The following is a 10,563-nucleotide window of genomic DNA, read 5'->3' as shown; positions in this document are numbered from 1 at the left end:
AAGTCCTTTATCACGGAAACTTACCCCTTGATATAATATTGATTCTTTATAACGAGCTCGAGAGCCAAAAAAAGAAAAGAGGAAAAAAAATATCAAGCTGTCCATTTGGTCATCGTCATCATCAATATCATCACAAAAGGAGCTGCTCAGAGCCTCTCTGTAATCTCCTCTCTCATCTGTATGTTGCTGATGATGAAAGGAGAAGAGGAAGAAGAGGACAGCAGACTGATGGAGAAGTCCGACAGTTAAACCACACGGGGCGGAAAAAAATGGCGACCTAAGAAGATTAGCCGCTAATTGAAAATAAAATCATTTCCCAGTTATTTCTGTTTTGACACTAAAACAATCTTCACGTACGATCGGATGTGACGTCTAAATTTACAATTAATTCACCTTTAAAATGCATGAAGCCCATGCCCCGCCCCCCGACCACACACACACACATGATCAAAAACATGTTTAATTTCTGATATGTGTAATTTTATACATATACGAGTCAAAATTTTATTCTAAAATAGATCGGATTGTCCTTTTCAATTATTTCATAATTCTGTATTTATAAATAGTTTATAATTTATAATAAATATTTTGGCTAAAACACTAAGACGATTAGTGACGTCAGAATTCTTTCAATTACGGACCTGTAAACAGACTGATGCATAAAATTAAATAAATAAATAAATAAATACAGATCTATTTAACGTTTATATATTTATTAAAACATTTTATTTTCATTCCCAAAGAGGGAATGAATATGATTTGTAAAAGAAAAAAAAATCCTTTATATGTGAAAAAACATTTTAGAATAAATAAAAAAAATAAATAAATGCAAGCAGAAAAGCTGCCACGGATATTCAATATCTCTCTCTCTCTCTCTCTCTCTCTCTCTCTCTCTTTCTCTCTCTCTCTCTCTCTCACACACACACACACACACCCCTCTCCCCTTTTATCCTTAGCAAATGAACAATTAGCCCTCAGCCTCACAACATATAGACCTCGCTTTCTAAAAAGGAGGGCGCAACAGAGGACGCCATGTCCCAAATCTGCATACTAGTCTACTAAAAAGTCTAGGAAGTAGTGCACTAATTCTTGCAAATACATAACCTATTGTAAATACGTAATTGTATTTCAACAAACAAATGAAGCAAATATACAGGCTATGTCCTAAATTATGCCTACCTCCTACTCCCTACCCCCTACCCCCTACTCCCTACAACCTACAACCTACATAGGGTATGAAGTGTGTTAGATTGTCTCAGTGAGATATGAATGTAAATACTTCAGCGAAAATCCACCCAGAGCAGAATAATGAGTTGTTAACAATGTTGATTCATGACCTTCTCCATCACTTATTTTAATTTAGTTTTAATGATCACTTTTTTAATTAATAAACATAATTCATAATAATCAAGGAATTAATTTCCTTTTTTAAACGTACAGTTTTTATAATAATGTTTTTTATACTTTTTAGGCTACGACAATGAACAGATCAGCTCCAGTGATGCATAGAAGAGTGAGTTCCTATATATATATTGTAGCTCCTACACCACACACACACACACACACACACACACACACACACTGTGTGTGTACATATCTGTTCCTGTGCTGTCGAGATGTGATGGTTCATTTGCATCGCAGCATAATTATTAATTAATTTTCAATGAAACAACAATTCATTATTTTTTTCAATTGATAAAATGTAGCTTTAAAAACACTGATGCTTTTTTTTGTTTGTTTGTTTGTTTGTTTGTTCGTTTGTTTGTTTGCACCTTTTCACAAATCTCATGTGCTTTTCAAGAGCAGACAGCAGGAGTGTGTGCATTTCCATCCCTTATATATGTTTTCATTAGTGTTAGAAAATCATTAGGCTAATGCAATACACACACACACACACACACACACACACACCACAGCGTGCTCTGTTGCAGCTTGCCATCAGCAGTCTGATAAAAGCCAGAGTGAAAAGCAGGGGGAGATTACACACACACACACACAAACACACACAATTTGATGAGAATAAAACCCAACAAATGTTCAATATTCTCAAACCCTGACAGACACACACACCATATTTGAAGAGAATAAAACACCATACACATTGACACTGACAGACACACACACACACAGAATAGACACACTTACTGTACTTGCATGGATGTCTTCAAACACACACACACACACACACGACACAACTTGGACACAGTATGTGACAATAATATAAAATCACACATGTTTAGTGCTCACCACTGCATTCTCACTCAGTCACACAGTGTTTATGAACACACACACAGTTACTGTACTTTCATGGATGTCTTCGAACACACACACACACACACACACACCTGTTGCCAAGTTTGTAATGGAGAACAACATGCATAAATAATAAGGCTTGTATCCGGGACTGGACTAAGTGGCAGCTGCGTGTGTTTATCACTGAAGAGTGTTTGCTCTTCCTTGTAATGAACACAGCTTCATTTTATAGACTCGTGACTTCAACATACACACTCGCATCCACACCGTTATGACAAATCGTCCCGCCATTACAGTAAACATGCCACGACGCTCATCATCTCACTAGTATCAGACGCACGTGCACGTCCAGCTCCGCCGTGTGACGCTATGTGAGGTGAGCAAAATGTTTTAGACGTAAATGAGCTTGTGGGTGTGGCCTGTCCAGCTTCAATGCCACTGGTTCTGGAGTCCTTAAGGCGAAAGTTTGTATTGTGAAACAAATTTTCCCATAAGAAATAATGTAAATGCAGATAATCCGTTCCAGCCACCCAAAAATATGACCGATACGAAGCGTATGTAAACTGTATGGCTGCTTACAAAGAACTGACCCAAGCCAAGCATCATTTCTCCTCACAGGAAGTCGTGCCACCAAGCTTGGGCTAAAAATAGAACAGACCACCCACTCCACCAATCTGTTAACAAAAAAAACGCCGGAAAATTCACCTAGCTTTTGAACGCATGCCGAAGGCAACGTTGGTATCGTGGGTTGAGTCTTTCCAAACAGATTTCGCTTACTGAAAAAAGTTCGTAAACACTTCGCTTGGCTTTCCAAACAAGATTTGAATGGCTCCCGGACGTACGCTCAACCGAAAACGCTTCGTATGCCGATACAAATGTCTTCCAAATGGTTCCACTGGATCTAGCTTCTAAAGTTGAAAACAAATGAAATTTGTCAGAGAGACAAGAGAAAAATCTCAAAGTTATTGTTAGACGTCACAAATTAATCAAGAACTAATCCCCATGCACGGAATTAAAAAATTTCACTCGTCGCTTATCGGGCTGCCATTCTGTCACTTGCTTAACATCGAACCTCCGCGAATCGAGTCCCTGTGAAGGATCTGTCGCTATAGTAACGCATGTAATAGTGCTGTACAAACCTGTGATTTTTCATAGAGCCAGTGTTACCAGAAAACCAAACACCTACTGACCAATCAGAGTCGAGAATTCAAGGTAGCTCATGTTAGCAAGGCTTCGCGCGGAGTCAGCTGTCAGCATGATGACAAATTTGTGACAATGCTGGTGAGTCGATAGGATTAAAAATAAATGAATAAATAAATAAATCCAAACCTAAACCTGATACCTGCAACCTAACAGCGTCCTCACACTCAAACCCTGCTGAGTGAAAAACCAGGACAGGACCAAACCTATACACATGTAGAGCATATGGAGGCTCATGCTCTCCTGGGTTTAAATGAGAAAAACATCATGGTTCTGTAGCGTAAAGAGGACACGTACGCTAACGAGAGTTATAACGTGAGAGGAAAAAGCGGACCTGTCTGTTATAATTCATCGAGCGGTAACCGAATGACGGATGTAAATGTAGCTGATCCACTTGGGCTTAATGTTCTTAATGCTTCTTGGAAGTGCAGAGGAGGACATGTAGAAACACTCACGCTGCCTCGCTCTGACTCGGACTCGCCGTCCTGCCATCACCTTTTAATCTCATTCAGACATCCGATTACACGCCAAACCGTGCAGGCATGACCTAGGAGGGGGGGCCAGCATGATATGATCTATGAAGTGTTGATTACATAACAAATGACATAATAATAATAATAATAATAATAATAATAATAATAATAATAATAAGGCCAATTAAAATTAAAAGTCAACAGAATGTTTTTTTGACACATCAAATGGGTTGCCAGATGTGTATATAAGAGAAAATGCAATTAATTTAAAAAAATTTTTTAACATATTTTAAGTACAACAGCCATTTAATGCAATTCTTTTAATGTTATAAAAAATGATAACTACGACCACATTTTGTGTTCATATTCAGAAAAATCTCATTGATTTGTTTTGCAAAACAGTGATTCAAATAATCAAAATTATTCTATATATAATATAAAAAATATAAATTAAATATAAAAAATAATAATATAAAAATCCAAACCCAGGGAACAAAGGCCAGTTCTGCAGGATTTGGCAACCATTCCTATCCTTCATGGTCCATTATATCTATTTCAAATCATTTCTAAATAAAACCACTGAGCAGTATCGTAATAAAGAGGCGTCAGGTTTATAATTCAGGTACTGTGTTTAAATCCATTTCCTAAAATTTATTCTTGGAAAAAAAAGGGAGAAAAAAACAAAAACAAAAGGCACTCAGCCTTGGAGTTTTTGGACGATGCTGTGCAGCTCCACAGGGATCAGCGTGTTGCATAACTAGCTAAAAAAAGAATACAAATTACCCAGTTCAGTCCTTGGCATGGGTGCAGCCTGTCCACATCAGGCCTACTGTCACACACACACACACACACCGATGAAACGAAAGCAGTGTGGTTCACATAGGCAGAAGTCGCATGTGAGAGATCGTTGCTTCAGCTCAGGTTTGGCTTGAGTTCGGTCGCAGATCTGAGCAAACGTAATGCCTCTTTCTAAGAAGGCAGAGCGGAAACACGGAGCTCGGACTCCACACTACTTAAGCTCATTGAAATTCCCTGAGAGGTACATTGAGCTCCTCAAGCTGTGACACTGTATATGCTGTAGATGTGACACAGGAGCTCTGATCTTATCTCCAGCAGTGAGCTCAGGGCAGGACATAAGATGACTGAGGCGGTTTCGAGGCGCTCGTATAGCAGAGTCAGGTGATTGCGTTTGATGACGAGTGCTGCATGAAGTTGCTGTTGGGATGGAAATGGTGGAGGCGGTGGTGGTGGTGGTGTTCATTAGGGACAATGGAGATTCTAACGGCAATCGGTGGATTTGTCTCCTATGGTACTTTTAACAAAAAAGTAAAGTTGTCGTAAAACATCTTTAAAGAATCCAGAAGCAAAATCGAGGAAGAATCCTCGAGAGGAATCTAAATCATAAAGGGAGCCTTTTTAGTAGGAAATCAGATCACTACCATTGCAATATTTTAAGCTTGTATGTCCTCCAGTCCTGTAGGTGGCGCTAAACATTTTTGTCGGTTGCCAGGTTACACCCACTATCCAGCTCCGTCCTCTGTCATGATCGATATATCACATCTATTTGGCTACTCATGCCAAGTGAAATACGTGGAGGAAAGCGCTTTTGGCCCTCTTTCGCATTCATGATCTCACAGACATCCCTGATTGGCTAGTGTTGCTGTGACTGAAAGGAGAGAGAGAGAGAGAGAGAGAGAGAGAGAGAGAGTGATGGATGGATGCGAACCACATACATGGAATTCCATAAATACCTAGCGTTAGCCATAACTGCTGACATTAATAACGTTAATTTTCTCGTTCCAACAACCTGTCTTGTGTAGTCTGCGTCTCGACCGACCGAGGCTTGTTCATGCCGCGCGCAATACATGGCATGCGAAACCTCCCGACGACATCTGAGCAACAATTGCTTCATGTTTTGCACGGAAACCAGCTGAACATTGTTGCTATTTATGTACCGCCTTAGACGAGGAGTTCCTTATTCTGGTTACTGCTTCAAATTTTGTAAAAGAGTTCCAACAGATTTTACAGAAGGAAAAGAAAAAAAAATCTATATCCAAAAGTCATACACATACTTCTCTAAATCATGTCTGAAGTCCAGCTTGTTACGGGAAGCACTGACATTTCATTCGAAACTTTCTTCCGACTCTAGCGTTTGAACATAATGGGAAAATCAGAGGGACAATTCAGAGTTTTTTCATTCAAAAGTCAAAGGGGGGCACAAACTTTGCACTCATCTGTGTGTGTATATATAATCCAGAAAGAATATGGTTTTAATGTACACAAAAAATGATATTTAAGGCAAAAAGGTGTGTGTGTGTGTGTGTGAATATGAAGCAACTGTATCACATTCCTTTCTTTCTTTTTCTTTTTTTTCTTGAAAGGCCCACCCGTTATCACACATTATACTTTCTAAACATTTGATATTTCCTATATTAGCATTGTAAATGATTCTATACAACAAAGAACAAACCTCCAGCCTTCAGACTCTTCACACTTCCCACAATTCCCCTGCGCTGCTCAAAAAAACTGGAGGTTTTTAATATGGAAATTTTTGCAAATATCTGTTTGAATGTGTCTGAGTTTATGTCTGTGCCAAAAAAAAAAAAAAAAAAAAAGCGTATTGAAAACAAAACCAATTTAAAAAAGAAAAAGCAGTGGACGAGATACAGCTCGACGTGGAAAAAAAAAAGAAGAAGAAGAATTTCCATGATAATGAGGTGGGGATAATTAGAGCGAGGTGGTGTGTATGAATCAGAAGGCTTATTAAAATGATAAAACTCAGTGGCAGGTTTTTGGCGAAAGACCGAGCGGCGTTTTGCATAAGGAGCTGTCACGTTCCCCGACTTGTTGAATTCGTGTGTGTGTGTGTGTGTGTGTGTGTGCCCTTTACATTTATATTTTACATTTACATTTATACATTATTATTATTATTACCACCACCACAAACAATAATAAAAATTATTTCAGTCATAAATAATAATAATAATAATAATTAAATCAATAATAATAATATCAATCAATCACTCATAATTAAGAATTATTATTATTATTATTATTATTATTATTATTATTATTATTAATACTTACAAATAACAACAACAACAACAACAATAATAATAATAATAATTGATTGACTGAAGGCACACATGGGTATGTTAGGTACAACAGATTACATATTTATAAACAATAAATAAATACAAAATTGAAAAAAAAGTAAAATAAAGAATGAAATGAAATACATCTAATAAATATTTAATAAATAAATAAATAAATAAATAAAATAAATAAAATATAATTTTTTTAAATATCGAAGGATTTTTGTGTTTTTAAATCCTGCACAAATAATGCACATATACTGTGTATATAGATATATATATATATATTTTTTTTTTTTTAAATTAACCAAAAAAAAAATCATTCTAATGTAGAAATCGACGAAAGAAACAAAAACAGAAAGGAAAAAAGACAAAGAAACTGCAGAAGCGAGAAGCGACAGTGTGGCTGAATCAGTTCCCAGTAACACCGGTGTTTTATTCCACTGGTCCCACAGTCTTGTGTATTATAAAAGAAAACACTGTCGATTTTTATCCGTTTATAGTTACATGTAAAGCTGTGGAACTTAAAAAATCTGGGGGGAGGGACGGCTTATACAGCAGGGTATAAATAATAATCACTTTCTCTGGAGAGATGTGAAGAGACGAAAACAGCTGTTTAATCAGGTATGTCATGTGAGGTCATGTGGTGTGTGTGTGTGTGTGTGTGTGTGTGTGAGAGAGAGATTCTGGCTGAGTGCCAGGGTATTTGAGGTAAAGCACCTCTTTTGCTGAGAGGTAATTGCAGCCCGGTAGCTTCTGATTGCCAGGATGTTGTCTCTGGGAACACGTCCCAGCATTCTCAGCTCTCCAGACCCTGATTACACATCAACTTATTGATTTGATGAGGCCAAGACGTTCGCTAATAATTGCTCTCATAGCGTCGCTTAATCTCTGTTGTGATTAAAGCAGCAATCTGAGCAGTTTTTGTTTTTCCTTTTCAGGCACCGCTACATCTCATGCTACAATCCGCTACAGGTCATGTCCGGTTAGAGCTGTCAGTAAAAACGTCTGCCATTTTGTGAAACGCAGGAATAAAGAGAATTCGACTTGATTACCCACAGTACAGTGCAAATATCCTGACAGGACTGAGAATAAATATAGCAACGTTTAGCACTTTTCACTCAGAGGTGCTAACTAGCTAGAAATATCTTGCGAATTAATCCGGTTTTCAGTGACATGATCTGGAACTTCTGGAAGAATCGATCGTCTGAATCGAATATGATTCCTGTGAAGCCGTGTTTGCATCAAAAATAGAATGCTAGTTGCTAAGAAAGGTAATTAAACTGCTACGTCATAGCTAATCACAGTGACAACTATTTTCTAGTTCTCCCTCAAACCACATGCTTTTTTAATGATTTCCGGATCTTTTTTAATGGAAATTCACAACAGTTAGCGATTCTGTCCTACAATTCACGCCCGGCTAGAGTTGCTAATAGAATTTCAGATATTTTGTGAAGCGTCCAATGAAGAAATGACGAGAATTCGCTCTAAAAAGACCCGCTTCAAGTACTTTCTCATGACTTTAATGTGTATCGTCAAGGTTTGACACATAATATACCTCAAACATCAAGCATTTTTTAAAAATTTATTCAGAGATGCTAACTAGCTAGAAATATCTCGCTAATGAATCGGATATTTAGTGACATGATCTGGAACTCCAGAGAGAATTTATCGTCTGAATTGAATGTATTGATTGGCGATTCTCGTGAATCGGTGTTTGGTTATAAGCCATGCTAATCATGTGAAGTATCGATAAATAGTGTGCTAGTTGGTTAGCATTAAACTGATTTGTCATAGCTAATCACAGAGACTAAAATTTTGGACTATTTTCTAGCAACACAATCGCTTGAAAGTCAGTGAAATATCCATGTTCTTTACTGATATGTCAGTCAGAGTTGTTTATATTAGCATACATGCTAAGTATCTCATACATTCCTGGCTAGTTTAACCCGTTAACTAGCTAGCACTGGTGTCTGAAACATTTTGGAGTTTATTAGTAAATTACGCATGCTGATCACTAAACAGAAATACACAGCATGTGCTAGCAGCTAATCAAATAATTAGGCATAAACAAGCACATTATAGCTAACCTAGCCTGAATTTGGATGATTTTTTACCTCAGGAAACAGATGTTTTGCGACGTTGCAGTACAATTCAGGTTCAGTCAGCGTTATTAGCAGAACAGAACGTCAGCCATTTTATGATGTCCAACTCATTAACATGGAGATTGTTGATTGTTATCATTCACTGCAAGCCATGAAGCAACTATAGCTATGAGAAATAGTTATTTTAAAGTCACTATAGCTGAAACGTTCGACTAAAGTCATCTTTTTATTTATTTTCAGGTTCATTTCATGGTACATTTATGTCAATTAGCTAAAAATAGCTTGAGATTTAAACTAGTAATTAGCTAGCTAACTTTATCTGAAACCTGTCCTGCAGTGTGCTAGCTTCGAATCAGGTAATTAGCGTTAAATCTCTCAAACCAAATGATATTTTTGGATCTTTTTTTGTCAAATCAGCTATTCCTTAACAAAGAAAATGCAATAATTCAGTACATGTCAGTCTCAGGATTTTCTTTAGCAACAAACATCCAACAGAGAAACCTAGAGAAAGGCTGTGGTGTTGAAAATGTTCCATGTTATGCTAAAACCCTTTGTGTCTGTGAGAAGATTTCCATACTTCTATGTATGCTACTAATGCTAATCGTTTGTCTCGGTTATGTCTGCTAAGCAGAATTAGCTTGCTAATCGAGTCGATTCGTTAATGTGAGGTGTAATATCATGCTGCTGTACAGTACAGCTAATCACTAATTAGCTAAAAATAGCATTCTAGCTGCTTATTAGAACTAAACTGATACATCATGTTTCATGCTAAGATTTCTAGATCGAAATAAAAGACAGGGAGAGACTTTTTTTTTTTTTAGCTTTAGTGCACTAGCTTTCTCACCCACAATGCCATGCAGCACATCTGCAGTCTCTCGCAGCGGTGTGAGGAATCACTCCGTCCCAAAGCTGATACACAGTGGGGAAAAAAAAAGAATTACAGCCCTTACTAAAAGCCCATTACCTCGTATAATCAGACGAAATGATTTTTCTTAAATATGATCATAAATCATTGGGCGGATCAATAGGCCACGGACCACCTGCTAGCGGCTGATAACGTATCAATCAATATTTAGTATTTAGATCGGGACTGATGCTCAGCGGAGGGGGACGGAAGGGTCACTTTAACCAGGAAGAAATATTAGCACTGATAAAAGAGGACGGGAGAAATAAATAAGGGGATAAAAAGGAGCGTTAGCATGCTAAAGCCGCTCCTCATATCTGTCAGAGATCAGCGCGGGGGTCGGGCTGTGATTAAACGACTAGCGGTGTGAACGTGTACACGGTGCGACATTTTACTTCCTCATCTTCACACTTAACTTGTTGTCTGAAGAAATTAGCAACAAAAAAATAAAGGAAATATAGGGTGATTGTTCATTAGCATGACTAAATCCAGCCATCATCATCTTCATCATCATCTTCATCATCATCATCATC

The 10,563-nt window shown here is 37.6% G+C and overlaps 1 long non-coding RNA gene across 2 annotated transcripts in view; it reads left to right on the top strand.

Moving 5' to 3' along the window:
• The window catches only part of LOC131370990 (uncharacterized), a 60,941-nt gene that overhangs the window by 2,568 nt on the left and 47,810 nt on the right, over positions 1-10,563 (top strand). For both annotated transcript variants that reach the window (XR_009207487.1, XR_009207488.1), the window contains exon 2: positions 1,472-1,513. This is a non-coding gene — a long non-coding RNA (uncharacterized LOC131370990). The remainder of the gene's footprint in view (positions 1-1,471; positions 1,514-10,563) is intronic.

This window comes from Hemibagrus wyckioides, linkage group LG20 (genome assembly GCF_019097595.1).
Source record: "Hemibagrus wyckioides isolate EC202008001 linkage group LG20, SWU_Hwy_1.0, whole genome shotgun sequence".
In the NCBI taxonomy this organism is placed as follows: Eukaryota; Metazoa; Chordata; class Actinopteri; order Siluriformes; family Bagridae; genus Hemibagrus; species Hemibagrus wyckioides.
The sequence above is the reverse complement of the archived record's forward strand: the minus strand, read 5'-3'. Positions and strand labels throughout refer to the sequence as shown.